The following is a 10,552-nucleotide window of genomic DNA, read 5'->3' as shown; positions in this document are numbered from 1 at the left end:
CTGAGCTTTACTGAAATCGGGTATTTTAGAAACACAAGTATCTATTCTAAAATTCTTTAGGAGTTTGAATCTAAGTTGTGATCGCTATTTGCAACAGATTCACCGACTTCTACATCAGTTATCATGCTTTCGCGGCTAGTGATCAAAAGATCGAGTAAGTTTCCATATCTTGTGGGCTCTTTTACATGCTGAATTAAGTAATTGTCACCAAGAAAATCAATCAAGCGACTACCTATATGGCCATGTTCAAGGGTCATCCAATCAATGTCAGTAAAATTGAAATCACCCATTATCAATAAATCCCGGTTGCAGAAACTAGACAGTTCTTGAAATAACAGTTTGTCGTCTGCTAATGATAATGTCTTTGGCCTATATATTACACCTACAGTATATTCATTTTTTGTCCATTTGTTTGGGTTAACTCAACCCACAAACTATCATATGCATCCTGTTTCACTTTCTCTAAAACACAAGCATGAACATTGTTTTTAACGTACAATAGAACACCCCCACCTTTCTTGTGGTTTCTATCCTGATGAAAGTGTTTAAATCCCGCAATATTAAATTCAGCTTCGAACTCTGTACCATTTAACCATGTCTCAGTTATTCCTATCATATCGAGATTTTCGCTTTTGACATACGCCTGTATTTCTTGAAATTTGTTCTTATATTATCATTTTGTTTTTTATTTATACCTTGCTCTATATTATTATTTGGTCCTTCATTGACATTCAATGCCTCATTAACATTTCTCCTATAAAAATTAACATTTCCCCCATCACGGACATCAAGTCGATCACGGTCATCCGATCTCTTTTGTACATATTGTCCCCCTACGTCACCGTGATTCACGCCGGCCTCCCGTCGTTCAGTGACATTATGTCCGGCATCCCTTCCTAAAATTATATTTTGTCCTCCAGTGACATTATATCTTACCGTGATATTTTTTCCTCCACTATAATTACATCCCATCGTGATCTTTTGTCTTCCACTGTCATTACATCCTATCTTGATATTTTGGCCTTCATTGACATTCTGTCCGGTATCCCTTCCTAAAATTATATTTTGTCCTTCACTGACATTATATCCTACCGTGATATTTTCTCCTCCATTATCATTACATCCTATCGTGATATTTTGTTCTCCACTATCATTACTTCCCATCGTGATCTTTTGTCCTCCACTGTCATTACATCCCATTGCGACATTTTGTCCTATGACATTACATCCTAATGTGACATTTCGTCCTCTAGCGACATTACATCCTATCATGATATTTTGGCCTTCATTGACATTCTGTCCGGTAACCCTCCCTAAAATTATATTTTGTCCTTCACTGACATTATATCCTACCGTGATATTTTCTCCTCCATTATCATTACATCCTATCGTGATATTTTGTTCTCCACTATCATTACTTCCCATCGTGATCTTTTGTCCTCCACTGTCATTATATCCCATTGCGACATTTTGTCCTATGACATTACATCCTAATGTGACATTTCGTCCTCTAGCGACATTACATCCTATCATGATATTTTGACCTTCATTGACATTCTGTCCGGTATCCCTTCCTAAAATTATATTTTGTCCTTCACTGACATTATATCCTACCGTGATATTTTCTCCTCCATTATCATTACATCCTATCGTGATATTTTGTTCTCCACTATCATTACTTCCCATCGTGATCTTTTGTCTTCCACTGTCATTATATCCCATTGCGACATTTTGTCCTATGGCATTACATCCTAATGTGACATTTCGTCCTCTAGCGACATTATATCCTAAAATTATATTTTGTCCTATACTGGCACATTGTTCTACATTAATGCTATACTCTACACTGTTTTCCCAAGTACATTCTATTTCCCCTTCCCTTTGGGCTTCTACCCTAAAAAAGGAGCTAGTTCATTACAAACTCCCACAATGAGGTTTGTAAGAACATCTTTGCCTCTGCGGGTAAGGTGGATCCCATCAGAAGCGTAAAGGTCATGGCGCCTAGAAAAGAGATACCAAGGATCAAGAAAGTGGTATCCCAATTGTGTGCACAACTGCGATATCCTATCATTGATCCCTATGGCTCTACTGTTCCAAAACGAGCCTGCGGAGCTCCTCGGGAGGATCCCACAGACTACGTGACGGCTCCCACGTTCCTTCATCTCCTGAAGGAGGACCTTGTAATTCCGAACAAGCTCCTTTGATCTCACCCTACCTACATCATTACTTCCCGTAAAACCATTAAACACTCCAAGTGAAAGTCTTGGCGTGATTTTATTTCGACAATAAACATACAGACCCCTCTAACGCAGATCTGGTCAGCCGTCCGAAGAATTGACGGCAAACATGCATCTACCATAAAGACTTTGACGATAGGAACCACATTTGTAGATACCCCAACGACATCACAAACATAATAACAGATACATTTACACAAACAAGCAATACAGATAACTATTCGCCAACAGTCCTACAGCATAAACAAAGACTGGAAGCAGAGTCACTGGTCTTCCGTACACATACACACCACGAATACAATACTCCCTTCCAACTACACGAGCTTAAACAGGCTTTAAGCTCGTGTAGGGGGACCTCTGCTGGCCCGGATGAGATTAGGTATGAGATGCTGCAACATCTAAATTCAATCTCACTCAACAAATTACTGGAACTATACAACGAAAATTGGATTAATCATGACTTCCCAGAAACATGGAGACATGCCCATGTCATACCTATTCTCAAAAAGGGGAATAACCCAAAGAGTCCTTCCTCTTATCGCCCTATAACGCTTACCAACTGCTTATGCAAAGTATTAGAACGTATGGTCAATAACAGAATAAAATTCATTCTCGAATCTCAAGATTTAATAGTTCCTGTCCAATGCGGTTTCAGGAAAAATCGAAGTAGTCTCGACCATTTGGTCAACTTAAACATGATATCCTTTCAAGTTTCGAGAGGAAAGATTTCCTTGTAGCTTGCTTCTTAGATTTAGAAAAAGCCTACGACATGGCATGGCGACGTGGTATCCTCGAAAAACTCTATGCACTTGGCCTTAGAGGGAATCTCCCTATTTTTATTTAAAAATTTCTATTAGAACGAACATTCTCTGTCAAAATTCAAGGCTGCTTTTCATCATTACGCATACAAGAAAATACCGTACCACAGGGAAGTGTGTTGAGCCCCACATTATTTATGTTACTTATCAACGATATTCTACCTGCTCCACTTCGGAACATTAAATGCTCATTATACGCTGACGACGTTGGAATCTGGCATTCCTCATCGAACGCTAGTTTTTCCGGCTCTCGCGTACAATTGCCCTGGACTCGCTCCAGGAATGGTCTGATAGATGGAGATTTAAGTTTTCGGAAGTAAAATCAACAGTGGTTGTATTTTCACGCAGAAATAAATCTACAATTACATGGTAATCCCATTGCAGTACAAAATTCAACCTTTTTCCTTGGCCTGAAACTGGACTCCAGGCTAAACTGGAAGGCCCATATAAAATATCTAGTTGATGCGTGCAACAAAAGAATTAATTTGCTACGAAAATTAACGGGCACAAATTGGGGAGCAGATAGGAAATCCTTGCTAATGATTTATGAGTCCCTAATTAGATCTAAATTAGACTATGGGTGTCAGATTTATAGTTCGGCAACAACAACCACGTTACAACCCCTGAACATCATCCAAAAAAAAAAGGGCTAAGACTTACACTTGGAGCATTACGCTGCACAAGAATCGAGAGGCTGGAAGTTTAAGCAAATGCCCCCACCCCCTCCACTACAGGCGCGATCTCTTAACTCTCCGATACGCCGCCAAAGTGCTCCGTAATCCTCGACATCCCTGCAAACAGGCAATATCGCAAAACGAGCACTTTACCAACTCCAGCCTAAATCCCCTTTCCATCAGGATCCGATCCTTGTGCGAGCAATATTCACTGCCACTGTGGTCGATAGAAAAATTTATGATCACATTCATACCACCGTGGGAAACTATCACCCAGAAGATCAACACAAACGAAGACCTCCAGAAGAAATCTTCTTCCACAGAAGAACTTTGTCAGAAAACCTTAGAAACCATCAACGGGTACAATGACCACAGGGCACTGTACACGGATGGCTCCAAGTGCGGCCATAAAACAGGGACAGGGTTATACAGCACCAAAACCCGGATGATGTTCAGATTGCCGGACCATACGAGCATTTATATTGCCGAACTCTTCGGTATATACAAAGCAATAGAAAGTGCTCAATCTGATACACATAGTAACTTTGTCATATTCTCAGACTCGTTAAGTGCACTAAAGTCAATCAAGTCAGGTAACCACACGGGGAATTTTCTCCTGGGCAAAATCATTAGCACACTGTCGACGACCAACAAGTCCATTACTCTCTCTTGGGTTCCCAGCCACATTGGGATCTGCGGGAATGAGAAGGCTGACAATTTGGCCAAATCTGCCTTAGAGAAAGACTCTATTAAAGACATACCCATGGACACAGGAACTTTTAACTCTATCCTAAGAAAACAATTACACGCCCACTGGCAACTCCAGTGGGACAACCTTCATATCTCGCACTAACAAGAGGAACACATAACAGACTGTTCGACATCATACAGAAACAATAGACGGGAGGAAATCGCCATAGCAAGACTGAGGATGAACTCGACCTACCTCACCCACCTACACCCATATATAAATGGCGTATTTCCTCCCCAGTGCAACACCTGCAACACCACATTATCCATAAGACACATTCTCATACACTGCTCAAAATATAACACACAGCGCCAAGCGCTTACACAACACTGCAAACTTAAAAAGCTTCAGCTAAATACCACAAATCTTTTGACCAATGGCCGTTCACTTATCGACAAAGTAGTATTTCATTTCCGCACAACAGGACTATTGTGGAAATTGTAATGGTAGACTAAAAAGGATCGCAGGTTCACACCAGGCTTAATGACCTCATTATAGGTCGATAGCCTCAAAGATAAAAAAAAAAAAAAAAAAACTCTACTGTGTTATTTCCGAAGAAGCCTTGCTGGGCGAAACGTTAAATATATTGGATCCCATACTCTGCATTTGGCCTCTCTCCTACAGTGAGTGTAGTAGTTTCAGAGGGATCAGCTTGTTGAGTGTAGTTGGGAAGGCTTATGGGAGGGTCTTGATTGAGAGGATTAGGAGAGGAACAGAGGGAGTAATTGGTGAGGAAGAGTGTGGGTTTAGGGCAGGTAGGGGTTGTGTAGATCAGATTTTTGTGGTAAGACAGATATGTGAGAAAGCTATAGGAAAAGGTAAGGATGTTTTTTGGGCTTTTATGGATCTGGAAAAGGCTTACGACAGGGTAGACAGGAAGACGCTGTGGGAGGTACTGCAGATATATGGGATAGGAGGAAAGTTGTTAAGAGCAGTCAAGAGTTTTTACGAGAGTAGTTGAGCTTGGTTAGGATTTGAAATGGAGAGAGTGAATGGTTTGAGGGATGTGTTATTTCGCCCTGGCTGTTCAATCTTTACATGGATGGGGTGGTGCGAGAGGTGAATGCAAGGGTAGTGGGTCAGGGGTTGGAGATGATTAAAGAAAATGGAGAAAAGTGGGAGGTGAGCCAGTTGTTGTTTGCTGACGACACTGCGCTTGTAGCAGGATCAGAGGAGGGATTGAGGAAGTTAGTGACAGAGTTTGAGAAGGTGTGTGAAAGAAGGAAGCTGAAGATAAATGTGGGCAAAAGTAAGGTGATGAGATGTACAAGGGGAAAGAGTGACAGCAGGCTGGAAGTGAGCATAAAGGGTGAAAGACTGGAGGAGGTGGGTAGTTTTAGATACTTAGGTGCGAATGTGTCAGGAAAGGGAGGAGTGGGGGTGGAGGTAGAATGCAGATTGAGAGAAGCGAATAAATGCCTTGGTGGATTAAAAAGTGTAATGAGAAATAGACATTTGGGAATGGATGCTAAGAGGAGGTTATGTGAAGGAGTGATTGTGCCAACAGCATTGTACGGGGCAGAAACATGGATCATGAGAGAGGAAGAGAGGAGGGGTTTAAATGTGTTTGAGATGAAATGTCTGAGAAGTATGATAGGGTTTACTTGGCTGGATAGAGTGAGAAATAAGGAGGTGAGGAGGAGAACAGGGATGGAAAGGGAACTGGGAGATAGGGTTGATGAAAGAGCATTAGGATGGTTTGGACACATGGAAAGAATGAGTGAAGAAAGAATAGTAAAGAAGTGTGGAAGGCAGAGGTGAAAGGAGTGAATATGAGGGGGCGTCCTAGGATGAGATGGATGGGGTGAAAGGGGCATTACAAAAGAGAGGAATGTCTGTGGAGGAAGGACGGGAGAGGACAGAAGATAGGGGTGAATGGAGAGGGGTTGTGTATAGATGATGCTGTGATGAATGAGAGGGAGTGGGTGGGGGTTGGGGGTGAGGAAGTATGTATGAAAAAAAAAGTTGACGCAGCCCGAAGGGATTTCTCCCCGTCTTCTCTTTTTTTTTTTTTTTTTTTTTTTTTTTTTGATGTGGGGACGGAGAGGGGGGTCGCCGAATTTATGAAGCGGCCTTGCTGTGGATGTGCTGTGTCTTGCGACACTGCTTCTGACCCAGGGCGGTGGACAGGATGCAGGGATGACCCGTCATCCAGGAGGTGCCAAGAGAAGAGGGAGGGAGGAGGGTGGAGGGGAGTGGAATATATAGGAAATGGAATGGGTGGGGGTGGTTTCTATGCCTTTTTCTTTTTGGCTACCCCCCGCGTAGGGGGGGTAGCCAAAAATAATAATAATGATAATAATAATAATAATAATAATAATAATAATAATAATAATAATAATAATAATAATAATAATAATAATAATAATAATAATAATAATAATAATAATAATAATAATAATAATAATAATAATAATGTGAATAGGAGGTAAAGGGAACACGGGCTGAGGGAAATACTTTTATTCCTGACTAGTTTCGCCTGAGTGGCTTCTTCAGGCGAAACTAGCCAGGAATAAAAGTATTTCCCTCAGCCCGTGTTCCCTTTACCTCCTATTCACATTCGTCACAATGTATACACAACAACAACAATAATAATAATAATAATAATAATGATAATAATAATAATAATAATAATGATAATAATAATAATAACAACAACAACAACAACAACAACAACAACAACAACAACAACAACAACAACAACAATAATAATGATAATAATAATAATAATAATAATAATAATAATAATAATAATAATAATAATAATAATAATAATGATGATGATGATGATGATAATAATAATAATAATGATAATAATAATAATAATAATAATAATAATAATAATAATAATAATAATAATAATAATAATAATGATAATAATGACAATAACAATGACAATGGCGGGGGTGAACGAGACGGCGAGAGAGATGACAACTGTGTTTCAAGTAGTGTCCCGGGCGATCTGCTTGCGGGGATGGGGTGGGAGAGGAGGTGAGAAAGCAAGGAGCAGCGAGCCAATATCATGCATGATGCTCTGATGCGATCTGAGTCTTCGGCGTTGGTTCATCTTTTATATACACGGGCTCCTAACTGGCGTGAGGTCACGTGTGCTGCATGGGAAGTCGGAGGCAAAACGTTTGACGCCGGTGACTCACGAAGACAGAGGGTATGTGTTCTTCAATAGGTCCAGTGTTCCCGTGTCACGTGGCTGGCCGACACTGACATTGCACGTGTTTCCTCAAGGAGGCTTTGCCCCACCCGTGGTAGACCCTGGCACTGGTTAGTTATCTTTGGGGCCTCATAGGGTTGGTCTTAGGCTGGTGAGCTGCACGTGCGCTTCTTCAAATGGCTTTGTAATGGTCATGCGGCTGAGGGTGCGCGAGTCGTGTCCCATGGGACCGCTTGTGGATCAGTAAGGACGGGAGTGAGGACAAGAGGTGAGGACCAGGGAGTGAGGATTACTCCTAACAGTCTCCAAAACTGAATTGCTGTAACAGCCACTTCCACATAGCAACTCTGATACAGTCCAACCAACCATTATGGTAAAAGGAGAAGTATTGAAGATCACTGATTCTTTCATTTACCTGGACAGTACTGTAACATGCACCAACAGCTCAGATACAGAAGTGGACCGGCGCATATATGTAGCCAACAAAGCCTTTGGTGAATTCTGCACAAGCGACAGTGGTCACGAAACGACATCAAACTCACCACCAAGATCAAGGTGTACAACACAGTTGTTTTGCCAGCACTGCTGTACTCCACAGAAGCCATGACCCCCTACCGAAAGGACACCAGGAAACTCACTCGAACCCAACTCAACCATCTCTACCAACTCCAGAGCAAATGGTAAGACAAAGTCCCTGGTGATATTCTGAAGAATGCCAACACCATCAGTGCAGAAGCAATCATCACAGGCTCACAGCCTCACAACTTAGATGAGTAGAGCATACCAGTAGAATGCCAAACTCATGCTTTCCCAAGATGGTGTTCCAGGGAGCTTGTAAGATGAAGAAGAAACCAAGGAGGACAGAAGTTTCGCCACAAGGACGTTCTGAAACGCCACATGAGGACCAGCCAGATTGTCCAAACACGTGGGAGAAGGACGCTGTGGACAGGGAGAAGTGGAGACAAAATATCAATGAAACCAAGACAGCTGCGGAGTAGTAACGTCACGAGTTCTGCCTTAAGAACCACGAAATTCGTCACACGATTCCAACAAGAACACAGTTTCAGTGCAACCTATGCGGGCGTTTATGCTGCTAAAAGGCAAGACTAATGGCCCACAGAAGAGCTTGCCAATGATAAAAAAGCCGCAGTCATCATCGAGACCACTGGGTTGCCGATGATTATGATAGTTGTATATATGATTTTTTATAACTAATGATATTTCCGTGAATGCGGACGAAGAGTGTGCATGGAACAGCTTCTGCGTCAATGCAACTGCTTCCATATGACTCCACACCCTTTCTAAGCACTTGCTATACACGGGCAGCGTTTTCAACAACTCACGCCGAATGAAACAATAAAGCTTTCTACTTGCACACCGTTGCTATGGTAGATGAGTGTAGCTTTATAAACGGCGTGTTCGTATCTTCCTAGGGAACACCCGTGGCTCAGTGGATGGCGTGACTGCTTCGATCACAGGAGCCCTGGGTTCGATCACTGAGAAGTGTGACGTCATTCGCATTATCAGTTTCACAATCCTTCTCTGAAACTGTGAGCATCGGAGGTGCAGTATACCACTGCCGCACTTCATTGCTTCTGACACTTAATCACTATGATTAATCTGGTTCACACTCCATTCGCACAGTCATTTTACTAAATTCGTTCGATACTACGTGAACTTTTCTCTATCTGCACAACTTGACTATATCGGAATAAACCACCATGACGGAATAGGGAATGTAGTGTTCACAAGGGGATAATCCGCTGTTCCTGCAGTGGACACTCAGAGTTGACTTGTATGTATAGTCCAGGAGTATTAGCTTTTCACCCAGAACAAATTAGTGACAAGCTGAAATTTTCAGAACGCATTCAAAAGACTTTTTCTAATAACACAAGCCCACCGGCTGCGCCGGCCCGGCTACGCCGGGGGCCTTGGCCTGCGGCGCTGCGCGCCCTGGGCTACGCCCCTTTTTTGGAAAATAAAATATCAAAATCATATTGCTTTTTATTTCTTGTCAACATCTAGCTGTTCTCGCAAGTCCTTCGAGTTCTTCTTCTTCGAGTTCTTCTTCTTCTTCTTCTTCTTCTTCGAGTTCTTCGAGTTCTTCTTCGAGTTCTTCTTCGAGTTCTTCGAGTTCTTCTTCGAGTTCTTCGAGTTCTTCTTCGAGTTCTTCGAGTTCTTCTTCGAGTTCTTCTTCGAGTTCTTTTTCGAGTTCTTTGAGTTCTTCTTCGAGTTCTTCGAGTTCTTCTTCGAGTTCTTCTTCGAGTTCTTCTTCGAGTTCTTCTTCTTCGCGTTCTTCTTCTTCGAGTTCTTCTTCTTCGCGTTCTTCTTCTTCGAGTTCTTCTTCTTCGAGTTCTTCTTCTTCGAGTTCTCCTTCTTCTTCGAGTTCTTCTTCTTCGAGTTCTTCTCTTTCGAGTTCTTCGAGTTCTTCTTTTTCGAGTTCTTCGAGTTCTTCTTTTTCGAGTTCTTCGAGTTCTTCGAGTTCTTCTTCTTCGAGTTTTTCGATTTCTTCTTCGAGTTCTACTTCTTCTTCTTCGAGTTCTTCGAGTTCTTCTTCTTCCTCTTCTTCGAGTTCTTCGAGTTCTTCTTCTTCTTCTTCTTCTTCTTCTTCTTCTTCGAGTTCTTCCTCTTCTTCTTCTTCGATTTCTTCGAGTTCTTCTTCTTCTTCGAGTTCTTCTTCTTCACCGTAGTTGGCGGTGTTACCGATTTACCACCAAACGCGAAGGTGTTACCGATTTACCACCAAACGCGAAGGGTCAGTTTATTTTTTACTTATATAAAGATACTAAAAGTCCCCAAGAACCCCTTGCGAGGGTTTTAAGAAATTCAAGATGGCGTCCAAAATGGCAGCCAATTTTAGATTTTGTCATATTTCAAGCCCCAAACATCATAGAAAGTCAAAC

This window comes from Oratosquilla oratoria, chromosome 13 (genome assembly GCF_046742065.1).
Source record: "Oratosquilla oratoria isolate Oo_2021 chromosome 13, ASM4674206v1, whole genome shotgun sequence".
In the NCBI taxonomy this organism is placed as follows: domain Eukaryota; kingdom Metazoa; phylum Arthropoda; class Malacostraca; order Stomatopoda; family Squillidae; genus Oratosquilla; species Oratosquilla oratoria.
This window is presented reverse-complemented; position numbering follows the sequence as displayed.